This window comes from Nannobrachium achirus, assembly GCF_963921795.1.
Source record: "Nannobrachium achirus genome assembly, chromosome: 18".
Lineage (NCBI taxonomy): Eukaryota > Metazoa > Chordata > Actinopteri > Myctophiformes > Myctophidae > Nannobrachium > Nannobrachium achirus.
In genome coordinates, this window is record NC_137825.1 from 9,138,796 (window position 1) to 9,154,270 (window position 15,475).

The window sequence follows — 15,475 nt, forward strand, 5'->3', positions numbered from 1 at the left end:
ACAAGCCCCTTAACCTACCATAAGCCCCTTTTTCAAATGAGCTTTTAATTAGTTTTTAATTACTGCTTTTATCGTTTAAGATGTATGTTATTGTATTCTTTTATTTTTATTGTTATATCGATAGTGTATCCGTCTCACAGCTGTGCTTTGTAGTGTAATGTTCTTTTCTAACTACTGTACATGTCTCTAGTTATGTCTGTCTTTTTAGTGAATCTGTGTGGGAGCGTGTCCATATTTCATCATAACATTTGTTCGACGTTCCATTTGTTCGACCTGGGTGAATGTTAACCTGGTGAAATGCTAACCTGTCGACGCTGGTGAATGCTAACCTGGTGAATGTTAACCACTCCCAAACCCTTACCCTAACCTCAGTAAAACTATGCCTAAACCTAACCCTAACCCTTAGTCGAAATAATGACACGTAGAAATAGCGAGAATTGCCCACTCTGTGTAACCTATCCTCCTCATTCTGGTAAAAAGAGACCTTAACGTTTCAACTGGGTAAATGAAGCTTAATAATAACATTACATAACACACATCTTTTTGGCCGATAAAGAAAATATATTGCAGCTACATTTGCTGTCATTTCTGCCCACTATCTAGTTAGTACTCAAAAGCTTTCCCCATTTTTCTTGCAGATAATTGTTTTTTGCACGTTCTGACATTTTTATGTTCGAAGCGTAGGTATTTATTAACACAGAAATGTTGCATTTCATCAGCAGAGATGCTTAAAATGCATTCAATAATAGAATGCGTGCGTGATATGGGTGGTCGATAGTGTTGGAAAGTAACTAAGTACATTTACTCAAGTACTGTATATTGTTCTTTTACTCTACTACAATTCTTTGAGAATTTCACAGTAGTTACTTGTAGATTTGAATTATTATCGCAAAGCATACCCTTTTCAGCCTTATTTAAACTTTGGAAATAGCCGATATGCAAGCTCACAAGTGTTCTGAGATTGTAGATCTGCTGAAATATGCCAAGGATTTTGATATATATATTTTTTTACATATGACTACTTGTACTTTTGGTACTTTAAGTCTATTTTGATGCCAATACTTTAGTATTTTTACTCAAGTAAGATTTTGAGCACAGGCCTTTCAATGTCAAAAATTGTTTTATTACATTGCTCTCTCACCGTTCAAAAAAATAGCAGATCTACAAGCTCACAGCGCGGCACTCGCGAGCTTGTAGATCTGCTATTTTTGAAAAATCGTGAAAATTAGATTCTATAAGTGTCTTTTGAATCCTTCTAAGGTTTTTTGAAAAACGTCAGCAATCTGGCCAGCCATGGTCAAAGAAAAGGTCCTTTTCACTTAACTGGAGCTCAGTTAGTCTGTTCTTGAAGAGACTACTATGTCAGTGGTTCTCAAACCTTTTCATGTGAAGCACCCCCAAACTGATATTTATATGGCCACGGACCCCCATCTCAATATATTTAGTTCCAGGGACCACCCCCAGAAGCAAAATTTGAGTTACAAACGTTCGCTTTGAAAATACATATATTCAAAGATTTGCACACATTTTCACGACTTTTTTCAAAAATAGCAGATCTACAAGCTCGCAGCGCGGCACTCGGTGCCGCGCTGTGAGCTTGTATATCTGCTATTTTTCACTGGTTAAAGCATTCAATAATTCTAGGCCTAAATGGGTTAACAAAAACGGGGGGGCTACGTTCATAACCTATAGTTTTATATTGTGGTATTGCTACTTTTACACAGGTAAAATATCCGAGTACTTGTTCCACCACTGCGTGCGTGAGTGAGTGAGTCGCCGACACACTCACGAGAAACTCGACCAGAGACACATAGCGGTAACGGCCAGGAATCAATCACGGATAACGAGGACGGCTCATCCAAACAGCATCAACTGGGGAGGCATTAGAAGTAAATAAGTGTCGCTGGGGAAGGACTGCAAAAAAGAACACAGAAAGGCCTTAAAATGCAAGCACCAAGATGCCAGGAATCAAGTGTGGAAAAGAGGGGTCAAAGGTGCAGCACACACTCACCAAAACGAGAAAAAAAAGAGAATATTTCATCGATATATGAATGCAAGTGTCTACCTGGCACTAGGGATCGTTCACCTTTGAATCGATACGATATACCTTTTTCGATACCTGGGAATCGATACGATACCCTTTTCGATACCATTTTCGATACTTTTTATTTATTATTATTATAATTATTATTTGCGTTTTTCTATGGGCTATTTTACACACCAAAATAGGTTATTAAGCCAGTATTCAGCCATTTTCATGTCAAGAGCAGAGAGTATAGATGTTGGATAATCATCATAATAATAAAAATGATAGGCTATTGTCGGCTATTTTCCACAGTAACGAGTGTAGCCTACTAAAGCAGTCATTAAACTCTCAGTAGCCCAACTGTTACAGATGCGACCGGCCAAGGGTGCGTTCAAGAGTATCGAAACAAGGTATCGTTCGTTTTTGCGTGAACCGATACTCGATAGTATCAACGTCATGGATCGATACCATTAAAAGTATCGCAGACGATAACCATCCCTACCTGGCACGTCGATCAAAAACCATTCCCATATCAATGGTCCATTGTGTGACCTGCTGCCTGTCAGCTGACACGTGGGACCCACATGGTTTCAATGCGGGCTAATTAGGTACCTAGTGCACATGGGGCGTGGGCTTGAAATAGACAAAATTATGAGGGTCCCATTTGGTTTTCATATGGGCTACCTGGGCATTAACCTTGCCTACCAGGCTTTCTGGGGGAAAGCCTGGTGTTCGTTCACAACAGGCCGCTTGGTTTCCGCCCTACGCGGAAACCACTAGAAGAAGCGGCGTCGCTTTGATTTGGTTCCCTCCGTTTGTTTCCCCAATCCCTATAAAATGTTCGAGTAGCCTAGTGTAGTCTTGCCAGTCGCTACGAGTTGGACTAAAAGATGCATATACCAAACACATTTTTCGAAAGCAAAACTATTACGCATCAAGTTTATTAGGTAGGCCCTAAAAGTATGTCCTTGAGCGCACAGGAATTATTTTGGTTTATAACTGTTTCTGGTGGATAGTTCCGGCCAAATTCTTTGAGTACTACAACATGACGTATTGTGGTTTCCGCTCCAGACCGGTTACAAGCCCGAAAAGTGAAGTGATCCCAGACTACCTGGGCATGGGTTGGAACTGGGCAAGCCCATGTGTGTGTGTGGGTGGGTGGGTGTTTTGGGTGACTCAGTGTACAACGCACAGTATACTAAATCAAGACCTGCGTCTTCAATTATTTATAACTATGAAACAGCACTTTCTCTAGCGGGGGACATTCATTCGGCACACGTCTGGGCCTGCTCCCCAGCATACCCTCTCGCTCTACGAATCAGTGTTTGTGTCGTGCTTTGATGGACAAGGGGACTCAGCGTTTCACTTTAGCCGAAAACTGGTGGCATATTTATTTCTGGGACACAGGACGAAATACATACAGAATATAATGCATCAGCGTTAATACACGACCTCTGCAGCGCGCCAGTCTCTCATTTCACAAGTTTAACATTGCTTATATACTCTTAAACAACTTTAGAACTGAAATTCTCCGGAGAGCACATAGGAACAAACTCGCCTCCTAAGATATATTGCACACACGCATTCCCACAGACGCACACGGTCACAGTAACTCACAGAGGAGTGACACACCGTGGTGGCTTTGAGGCCATGCATACTGCATGTTTTGGGTGATTCATAGTGACATAATTACGGCAGTTTGTACGTCGGTGACGTCTGCGCCACCTGTCCGTCTGTCTGGTCCCCTCTTGGGGCTGTGCTGTCGTCACCCTTAACGAGCTGGGAACGCCTCGGGACACCATGAGCTAAGTGCTCCGAGACGCATGACCACACCGCTGGGAAGACGTCACACACTGACACAGGGGTGACTCCAGGGCGGGCTAGAGGGGGCTTTACCCCCCAATGGTGAAGGCTTAGCCTCACCTAAGCCCTCCCTCACCACAACACCCAATTGTGATGAAACATATTTAAGGAATAAATACATAAAATATATTTGAATATGTGAAAGACAATTGACTGACTTCTATATCAAACATACTAAGGGCGGCATAGCTCAGGGGTAGAGAAACCGTTATTAGAGCATGAAGGGTTCCCGAAGGGTTCCCAGTTCGAATCTGGGCTCCCCCTGAGTTAATGTCGAAGAGTCCTTGAGCAAGACTCTGAACCCCTAGTTGCTCCCAGTGAGCAGGTTGGTGCCTTGCATGGTTTCCTCCGCCACCGGTGTATGAATTTGTGCGTGAATGGGTGAATGTAATGCACAATCTATGTAAAGCGCCTTGGATAAAAGCGCTATATAAATGCACCATTTACCATTTATACTATGAAATCATACTTTTTTTATGCTGGAAAGCATCTTCAGCCTCACAAAAACTAGGGGTGGATATTGGCAAGAATCTCGCGATGCAATATGTATCACGATACTTGGGTCACGATGCAATAGTATCACAATATATTGCGCATCTTTGCAATACAAAATATTTAGTTCCAGGGACCCCCAGAAGCAAACTTTTTGTTGTCTTAAAAAATACATATATTCAAAGATTTGCACACATTTTCATGACTTTTCAATAGCTAAAGTATAACATAATTCCAGCCCTAAGTGGGTTAATGAGGTGGGAATGCCTGAGGACACGGTGAGCTAAGTGCTCCGAGCTGCATGACCACATCGCTGGGACGACGTCACACACTGACGAGAAGCAGGTTGCGCGCAGCAACGAAAAGCAGCCGACCGCTCACAGGATGCAATGGAAAAGAGGTCACAGCACTCAGCATGTGTAAAAACATCCCATCAAACTTTCAGATGCAGGTTTTCCTCCCAGTGTGGAGGAAAGAAGGTTTTAGGATGTTTACTGTGATCATCTCCTTCTTACAATTTACCATGCAATGTGAGCTTGCAGATCTGCTATTTCAAAAATGGTAAATGGTGCATTTGTATAGTGCCTTTATCCAAGGCGCTTTACATAGATTGTGCATTATATTCACCCATTCACACACATTCACACACCGATGGCTGAGGAAACCATGCAAGGCACCAACCTGCTCACCGGGAGCAACTAGGAGTTCAGAGTCTTGCTCAAGGACTCTTCCACACTAACTCTGGGGGGAGCCCGGGATCGAACTGGGAACCTTTCGGGAACCCTCCCTCGTGTTCTAATGACGGTTTCTCTACCCCTGAGTCACTGCCGCGTGTTGTGGGCTTGTATACTGTTAAAATGTTTGGGTGGGACTCCTGGGCCACAGTAGCCTGTGATTGGGCGACTAGGCCAGTTTTGGGATGATAGACAAGCCAGTGGACCAAACATGTGATGTCTCTCTGCTCTGTGGGCCGGTGCTACTGAAGGATTGTCCCTCTACACTTGGTGGCCGCCCAGCCCAAAAAATACTGTAACTATAATAAAATGGTGGCAATATTTTATTATTATTTTTATTTTGGCCCACAGGCCCACAAGCACACAATCCACCTCTGTGTATAACTTTATAATCAATCTTCTTCTGTCACTTCTTCTGGTTCTTAACATCTTGCTGACTGTAGTAGTTGTAGTTTGCAAGAATGTTTCCTTGCATGATTTATTTATAATATAACCTATTGTCCTGTGTTTCTAAAATGTGTTAGTCTATATTAGCTGTGCTATACAAATATATACCACCCAAGGAAGGAAAAAACATATTGGCTCCAACACGGTTATTAAGAGTGTTCCACACAAGCGGGGAAATAATTGGCACCTGAGGGGTACACGAGCAGAGTCTAAATGTTTCACTGTTTGTTTTCCTAACCCGGATATCTAGACCCTAACCCATTAAAACCGAGAGGGCGTCCGTGTATTATTATGAGTGGGTATGTCCGCATGTGCGTGGGTGGCGGGCTGGCTATGTCTGTATCATGGCAATACCTCTGCTGACCACACTCACACGAACGCACGCACGTGTACACACACGCGCGCGCGCACAGCCTCCACCACTCAGTTCACACGGGTGTATTTTTTAAAAATCTTATAGCGTTGGATATTCAAAAAATAGCAGATGTACAAGCTCGCGGCGTGTCACTTCGTGCCACGCCACAAGCTATCTACTATTTTTTGATCATTGTTTTTTTAAGTCTTGTCACATCAAATTACAGGTAATATGGGTGAAATTCTTGATTGTGCAGAGCCATCATTGCAGTGAAGATAATAAGAGAATAAGATCATAAATAGAAAAAGAGGAGAGGGTGGAAGAGGAGACGCATAAAGTGCATGATATGTACTGTAGCTAATCTGCATAATAAGTTAAGGATGCTTCTGAAATGCATAGTAAAATAAGTCCAGAGACCTATTTTAAACGTGAGAGAGAACTGCTGGTTTTAGACGGCGTTCGTACAGAATCGTCCCTCCGGTCTCAACGGGCTAATTGGCAAACGGGTGGTCAGAGTTTTGGTACACGGCTCATTATACGTTAATGTGTCTACTGCAGCACTTCTGCTTCCCGCTCCACGTTAACAACATGGCAGTGTATACCATATTATAGTGGAAGTAGAAAGGAAACGCTGAACAAACCGGGCTTTGCCTTGAGCCTTCCCCCAGGTGCCTGCCTGTCTGTCTGTCTGTCTCTCTTCCCCCCATACTGCCATGTTCACAGACAGGGACATGCTGGGCTCCTTATTCAGCCCGGGAAAAAGAGTTGGAGAGGCCCTCATTGCGCGCAATAGAGAGAGATGCTGCTACTCGAAGATTTGTGACAAAGTGACAAGCCAGTGGGCCAATTACATGAGTTATGTTTCGTCGTTGTCGGGTGGAAACCTTGTATGTCCAAAACCGTTTGTTTTGTATTTATCATTTTAAAAATGATTTAAATTAGTGAAAACAGCCGATCTACAAGCACACAACGCCTTGCGGTGCGAGGCGTTGTGTGCTTGTAGATCTGCTGTTTTCACTACTTTTGTGCGACGGCCTTGTATGATGAAGCAGGGCTTTGCTTTGCGAAAAAATTTACACATTTGAAACTTGGAGATACAAGGTTTCTGCCCGACAGTGACGATTTACTTTGTTGGCCACCCAGCCCCCAAAATGGAACAACGGCCGACATTTTATTTTAATTTTTTTCCTAATGGCTGGCCTGGACCGGCCGGGAATGAACCGGCCGTTCGGGAGTTGTCCCGCTTTTCCCAATGGCCAGCACGTCCCTGTTCAATGTGTTCACAGATGACACCTCATCGCTGATATAGTCACCGCGCACCAACACACACACCCCCACAGCAGTGCCTAGTGGCCCTGTCCTGTTTCCATGCCTGGAGGCGCTGCTGCTGGTGAAAGTAGCTATAAGTAAAATTGTGGCTGTCGTCGAGGCATGAAACTTCGTATCTCCATGTTTTTCAGTGTTTTATTTTCATAAATGAACGGCCCTATACGTGATCATAAACAGCGTCACGAGAAAGCATGAACAGTACTGTAGCACAGTGGTTCTCAACCTGTGGGTCGGGACCCCCAGGGAGGTCCCCAGATGATGAACTTAATGTGTAACATTGTTAAAGATAAGCAAACCAACATAAAGTTTAAGTGTATATAGAGGGTATCACATTTCTAATAGAGGTTTATGCACATTTCTAAAGTGAAAATGTAAGGACTTTTTAATACCTCTACAAAGTGATAAATTAAACATTGGCCAAATTGTCATATAATAGCTATTTTCACAATAGAACCGTGTTATACAAAATATAATGCCTCAACTCTTACAACTCTTAGTGCTCATCAGGGGGGGGGGGTGGGGGGGGGGGGGGGGGGGGGGGTCCCCATTTCAAATATGATTATTTTGGGGATCCCAGCCTGAAAAGGTTGAGAAACACTGCTGTAGCAGATCCACAAGCTTGAAACGTTGTGCAAAGCGACTTTGCTTCTTGTGAACAGAGTAATGTTATGTTGTGGCAGTGCTATAATTTTCCAACTAGTAACAACATGTGAGTGAGTATTAGTTGTAACCAGCAGTGTGTGGAGGTTTGGTAAGTGTTGCTCACCTCCCACTGGCTGTCCCCCAGGACAGGAGCCTGTTGGTCAGGCCGGGGGAAGGAGGATGAGTCCTTGGTCAGGATGGAACCCACCAGGGGATGAATAATGAGAGGAGGAGAGAGGAGAGGGAGATGAACATGTAAACGTTCTGTCTCCACTCATTCACTCCTTCCTAGCCACTTAAACCCCTGTAGGCCTAGTAGAACTGGACTTGAGTTACAACTTTAAAGAGGTGGTGCCATGATTCCCCCCACCCCCCCCCCCCCACCCCCCCCCCCCCCTCTAAAACATGATTATCGGGTATTATGATTATACTAGGAGGAAGATTTTTTCCAAAAAAGTGTACAGAAAGATTTAAAATGATGTTTTTATGTGGCCACACCCACCAGTTCATTGGTGGGTGGTGACCCAGCTGAAGTTAGCCACACCCACGTATGTTGGGTGAATGGTAATTAGGGGAGGGGTTGATTCTGTGATGTAATAAGTATGTGTGTTTTTGGACCAGCACGTTTGACCCCACAAGGTGGCAGCCTACAGCTAAAACCCAAATAGAAAGGCAATACATAATTGCTCATGACAACCACACCAGGGGTTCTAATGAAATACTGTCAACCTCCTAGACACATGAAAACCAGAAAAAGTACAAAACTATGGCACCGCCTCTTTAACTTTGACCACTGTTTCCTGTCACACCAAATGACTTGCCTAAAAAATAGCAGATCTACAAGCTTGCAGTGCATCACAAAGTGATTGTGATCTGTATTTTTTGGGGCTAATGTTCCCTAATGTATAATGCTTTATGCATGCGCATATCTCAGGAAGAGAACGTGTGTGTGTGTGTGTGTGTGTGTGTGTGTGTGTGTGTGTGTGTGTGTGTGTGTGTGTGTGTGTGTGTGTGTGTGTGTGTGTGTGCGTGTGCGTGCACCCCTAATCTAGACTGAGTGGCAAAACATTGAGCAGCATGGAGCGTTGGAGTTTGGAAGTGCTAGTTGCAAATCACTCAACGGCTCTGCATACCACATGTTTCTAATTTGCATATAATACAGGAGGCAGCAGGATGTTGTGTTGTTGAAAAAACGAGTGCTTCCAAACTCGGACACTTGGAAAAATAAAAACCTGCACAGAATGTCTAGACAGAAAGTAGCTCATAACATGGCTATGGTGGATTTTTATGAAACAAAAACTTTGCAGATAGAAAGAGGATAATTCAAGCTTTCAGTAAGGCCGCAATGTTGGTGAGTTAACTTTGTTTAATACAATCAGATAGGACTTTTCTGTTTGGATGTATGGGCTGTCAATGGCAGAAATTAGTTTTTTGCCACTCAGTAGGCGTTCCCATATAACTTCCAGCAACAGTGATGTCACACGCATACCCTCTATACAAACCCCAAAATCAATCCTCCAGTTCTAGGCAACACATGAAGAGGGGTAACTTTTTTTTATTTCCACACAACTCCTCTAAGGTATTTTAATGACATAGTTCAATATTGAAAATGGGTGGTCTTCCCCTTTAAGCTAGAGGCAGAATAGATACACGCTGTCACCACATGTCACCACTGGCCTGGAAATGGAAAGCCCAGTGCATCGTGGGAGGTGAGGTGAGCTTCCCTCCCTCCTTTCCTCCCTTCAGGACATATACACAAAAAGTGTGTGTGTGTGTGTGTGTGTGTGTGTGTGTGTGTGTGTGTGTGTGTGTGTGTGTGTGTGCGCGTGTGCGCGTGCGCGCGTGCGCGCGTGCGCGCGTGCGTGCGTGCGTGCGTGCGTGAAAGCTCAGCGAATCATCAAGGACATGAAGCAAGCACCCCAGCCCACTACAATCTGTTCTCTGCTGCTTACTGCGACCACGGCCTGGCGTGCGCTGGTATACTGTCACAACGGAGAGCCACCGGGAAACCACCCTCCTACGCCACATCTCTGAAACCAACCACCACCACCACAGTCTCCATCTGGCTGTGCCATCACCAGACTGTTGTTCCCCCGAGCTGTACACCTGTCGCTGTCACCAGGTTGTTGCTCCTGACGAATACCCTGGACACCCAACTGCCACCTGCAATACATAGTTAGGGAAAGTTAGCCTATTGCTAGACCAATCTGGGAACTAAATCTAAATCACTAGCTTTCTCCATAAATGTGTTCATAAAGGTGTCTACTATCACCTCTGAACTTTGTCAAACCCAACTCCCTTGACATACTTTGTGGGAGCCAATCAAAGTTGGGGGTATCGGGATACCCAGGGCCTGGGATTAAAGGGGGAAAAATAAAGAATGGCCAATATGAACGTATGAGGTGTGTAATTAGGGTATTGTTGGGCTGCTGAATCCATTCAAACCATTAGTTATCAGTGAAAATGTCTCCTTGGCCATAAAAAAGGCCTAATTGGCTAAGGCTTAGCCAATCATGTCATTCGAGTTCACCTGTGTCCTGTTAGTCCCTATGTTTTAAACCCTGTGTTTGAGTGTTCCTTGTCAGATTGTATCACGTTATCCTGTGTGTCATGATTTGTGCTTACCCGCCTGATCTTGAATAGTTTTCATGAATTCAAACCCTACTCCAACTTTTTTTTTTATTGCCAATATTATGTCTCATGGACACACAAAAGTAGGTGTGGCCTATTTTATGGCCAAGGAGTCATTTTAACTGAAAACAAATGGTTGGAATGGATTCAGCAGCCCAAAAATACCCAAATTACACACCTCATATGTCCATATTGTCCATTTTTTATTTTTCCCCCTTTAATCCCAAGCCCTCAGGATACCCAATATCTTTGATTGGCTCCACAAAGTATGTCAAGGGAGTTGGGTTTGACAAAGTTCAGAGGTGATAGTAGACAAGTTTATGAACACATTTGTGAAGAAGGCTAGTGATTTAGATTTGTGTCCCAATTTGGCTGGGAGCCAGTCATTGGATTTTTATTCATTTTCATTTTTTCATTTCATTTGAAAGCCGGGGATCATAGCTACAAAATGATATATTGGTTGTGGAGATTGACCCAACAGTTTTGAAGATATGGCTTATAGAATGATGCCATGCTGAAATACTACTTTTGAGATATTCAAGTTCTAAATAAATTTCTAACCTGCAAATGACCTGACGATCTCTCACATTAATTAAAAAAAGTCTTATTTACATGCAGAGTTAAGCTCTGGCGTTTAAGTGAAATGTAGCCTGAAATTTATGAAATGCTTTAGTGGCTTTATCACATTTTAGTGAGAAAAAAAAAAAAGTATTTTCAGTCCCTGTCTAAAGCTGTACTTTCCGAGATGACTGGCTCTCAGTGAGATTGGGACACATTTAGTTCCCAGATTGGTCTAGCAATAGGCTAACTTTCCCTTACTAACAAAGATGTTTACATTGACATGCCTGCAGGGGTGGAAAAAGTACTTTACTTAAAGAGGTGGGGCCAGTTGTGTATGTGTCTATGGAGTTAACGTTACTTTAACTCATTCCCCGCCTCCCCCGATAGTCCCGAGAAAATCCCAATGTCGTTCCCCGCCAGGCCCGATAGTCCAGAGAATTTGCTTTTATATAATGTAATGTTTAATTACATTCTTCCACAGCCCGTCACAAAGTCTGAGCCTTTTATCTTAAAGGGAACCTAAAATATCACACATCAAAGTAAGTGTGTTTGAAAAAAATACTGTAATAATGTATAAATTGCAATACAAATGTATAAATCTCCCCATAACCCACAGTGAACTGGCAAAAGACGCATTTGAGCTCAAAAGGCTGGCTGCCGGGAAAAAAAAGAGAAGAAAAAAAAGTGTGAGAACAGCTGTGTGTGTGTGTGTGTGTGTGTGTGTGTGTGTGTGTGTGTGTGTGTGTGTGTGTGTGTGTGTGTGTGTGTGTGTGTGTGTGTGTGTGTGTGTGTGTGTGTGTGTGTGTGTGTGTGTGTGTGTGTGTGTGTGTGTGTGTGTGTGTGCGCTTCCCTCCAGGACCACTATATCTCTGTTTCAGTGGTCCCTGTTGGACCCCCTGATGGTGTTCAGTCCCATAAAAAAACAGTGCTATCAGTGAGATCTGCCTCTCTCTCTCTCTCTCTCTCTCAAGACACAAAACACACAATTATCGCCAATTCGCCATATAAATGCTTCTAAAACGTACCTGATAATGATGATGGTTGATTTGAATCCACACCCTGGGTTATAATCCATATATCCAGGCTATAATATTAGTTTTGTAATGGTATTTAGTCCACAAACAAGCCATGATCGCCTTTGCAAAGGTGGGGGTCCCTGGTCGCCTTTCTAACGGAACCAATAAGGGGTCCGCGGGTCCAACGCTTCGCCGACCTCCCAGAGCAGTGCGGAGTTACATAACATTGTAAAATCAATCAATAAGCCGATCATTTGTTACATAAAGTTCACATGATCCAGTTGCAGGGACAAGTGGTCCCTGTCGATGGGGTCTCACAAAGGGGGTCCCCTGGTCTCCAGCCAACACTTAGGGAACCAGGTGGGCGTGGGGGTCCCTGGCCCACGCTCCGCCAAAACAAGCATCAACTACAGCCAACAAGCGATCGATCAACTACAGCCTCGCCTCGTTAGCAAACTGCGTCTGCCCTGCTCTTGCCAGGGCAGTGCAGAGGATTTTTTAGGGGCAGGGGGAGACATTTTCTAACATGTGCTAGAATGTGAAAATAGCAGATCTACAAGCTCTACAAGCTCTCAAAGTGTCGCAGAGCGACGTGTTGAGAGATTGCTGATCACCTTGTTGAACAAATGTCATAGCAATCCATTCTAGAGGTGTATTCTAGAAGTGTTATTGCGACCGTCAGGGAGCAGTTTACTATGAAAACCTCCACCGGCCGTCCGTCGGTCGGTCACACGTCACACCTTTGCCCTGCTCATATCTCCGCATCAGTATATAGGGCTTGTTTGTTTATTGTATGACATCACGCCACATCATCAGCTGTGGACTCTGTGATGTCATCGTATCGCATCAGTATATAGGGCTTGTTTGTTTATTGTATGACATCACGCCACATCATCAGCTGTGGACTCTGTGATGTCATCGTATCTCCATATATGGCCATCTCCGTATATGGAGATATAAGTCGTCCATGCCCAAGTATGGGCTGGTGAGGTCAGACTTTGTGTGATGCGTAGGTTATCTCAATATATGGAGATTCAACATTCCAGGCAATGCTCTCTTCCCTGGTGAGAATTGCCCCTTTATATAGGGCTTGTTTGTGTATTGTATGACATCACGCCACATCATCAGCTGTGGACTCTGTGATGTCATCGTATCTCCATATATGGCCATCTCCGTATATGGAGATATAAGTCGTCCATGCCCAAGTATGGGCTGGTGAGGTCAGACTTTGTGTGATGCGTAGGTTATCTCCATATATGGAGATTCAACATTCCAGGTGTAACTATGGCTACCCGTATGACGTGAGAGGTGGAGGTTGTGATATTTGTGGAGATAAGCGACCAACGGTCGCTTATCTCCCGATTAGGGAGTCTTACTGGTTGTAAAGACTCATGCCCCCTTTGATGTCAATGTGTGTGTGTGCACCTGTAGGCCTACAGAGCGCAACTAGCATTTACACACAGAAACAGAGAGACAGCGCCCCCAAGTGACTTGTAGCAGACTTGTAGAATACTGTAGCAGTAATAGTATATCAATGTGAACTTGCTGTTTTTGGTCAGACATAGCATATAAAAATATTTTTCTCTGCATTTTTCTAAACAGAAAATTCTAAAAATAATTCCTATTACATAATTACATTAGTACACTTATCTGATAAGTGCCTGACGCCATAAATACAAATATCAACTGAGTTATTCGCTCGAAAAGCCATCAATCACAAAAAGGTCAATATCTCCAGTTCTTTCAATTATAGCTGGACTTTGGTCAAAAATGGCTATTTTGAGATGGCTGCAACTATAGAAAAAAAAGCTTTTTATTTATTTATTTTATTTTTCGGTGAGACTAGAGTTTGTCCTGTTTCATTTGAGGTTCTTTATGACATTGTCGAAAAAATACAGAATTTAGGAAAAATGTCAATATAAAAAAAATATATCAATTTTTTTATTAAACAAAATGGCAGGAGAGCCATACAGTCAATGTTAAAATGGCGGCCAATGTGTTAATAGACCCACAGGTGTGGTTTTAATTTGAAAATATGTTTTCCCTGTGTATTTTTGGTTACATCCTGAGATCTGAAAGACAGATTTAATGACCTCATATACTAATCCCTCCCTTTTACCATTCACCCAACACTGTGGGTGTGGTTAACTTCAGCTGGGTCTCCACCCACCTGAAAACCAGACATACTTAACTCATATTATCAAGTACAAGTTTGGCATTCCAAATGTACTTGAGTAAAAGCACAAAAGTATTGGCATCACGATGTACTCAAAGTAGCCAGCGGTAGTACTCATTATGCAGAATTCATTTCTGTTTTACAAGTTTTCAAATGTAAAAAAGAAATATTATGAAATCGCGGATCTACAAGCTCACAACGTGTTGCATAGCGACGCGCCACCAGCTTAGAGCTTCAAAAGTCCACTGTAGTCCGGCAACAGTCCTGTGTGTGTGCGCGTGCGTGCATGCGTGCATGCGTGCGTGCGTGCGCGTGCGTGTGTGTGTGAGCGCGTGTGTATTATTCCCCTGGCGAGCGGAGCGCTCTTATCTGCTCCTCCCATGGTGTGCCTCATTTGCATATTGCCTGTACAAACAGCCATTATTTACATTAACCGAGGCCAATTAGCAGGGCATGATGAATGGACTACGATACCGCCCCCCTCCCACACTCTCTCTCTCTCTCTCTCTCTCTCTCTGTCTCTCTCTCTCTCTCTCTCTCTCTCTCTCTCTCTCTCTCTCTCTCTCTCTCTCTCTCTCTCTCTCTCTTTCTCTCACACACGTGCAGGTCTATGTACGAACGCACGCTTTTACCCATGCTCACTGGCACAGGTTTCTATTACTGTACTTTGTGAGGGCTTCAACATTTTAGGACAGTGATTTTATGACTGGAATTTTTTCCCTACATTTTATCATAAGCCTATAAAGCCGGGAAAAAAAAATCAGATCTACACGCTTGTAGCACATTATTCCAACCAGTTCCTTTCCCCTCCAGCAGGCGCCCCAGCTGGCCAGGGGGAGGCAGTAGAGACAAGGATTAAGGCATGTTTTCTTATTTTTTTTTATTATTGTGAGGGGACACGGGGAGAACATGCAAACTCCAAACAGAAAGGGCCTTTCGCCAACTCCACCTAGGGCAGTGGTTCTCAACCTGTGGGTCAGGACCCCCAGGAGGGTCCCCAAATTATTTTGGGGGGGTCCCCAGATGATTAACTTGTGCAACGTTGTTTTCTCACTCAACTGTAAACAAACCAACATAACGTTTTAAGTGTATAGAGGATATCACTTTTCTAAAGTGACACTTTAAGGACTTTGTAATACGTCTAAAATGACTCCAGTTGTTTGGTACCTTGAGTAAAAGTATGAATATCGAAATAATCAATTT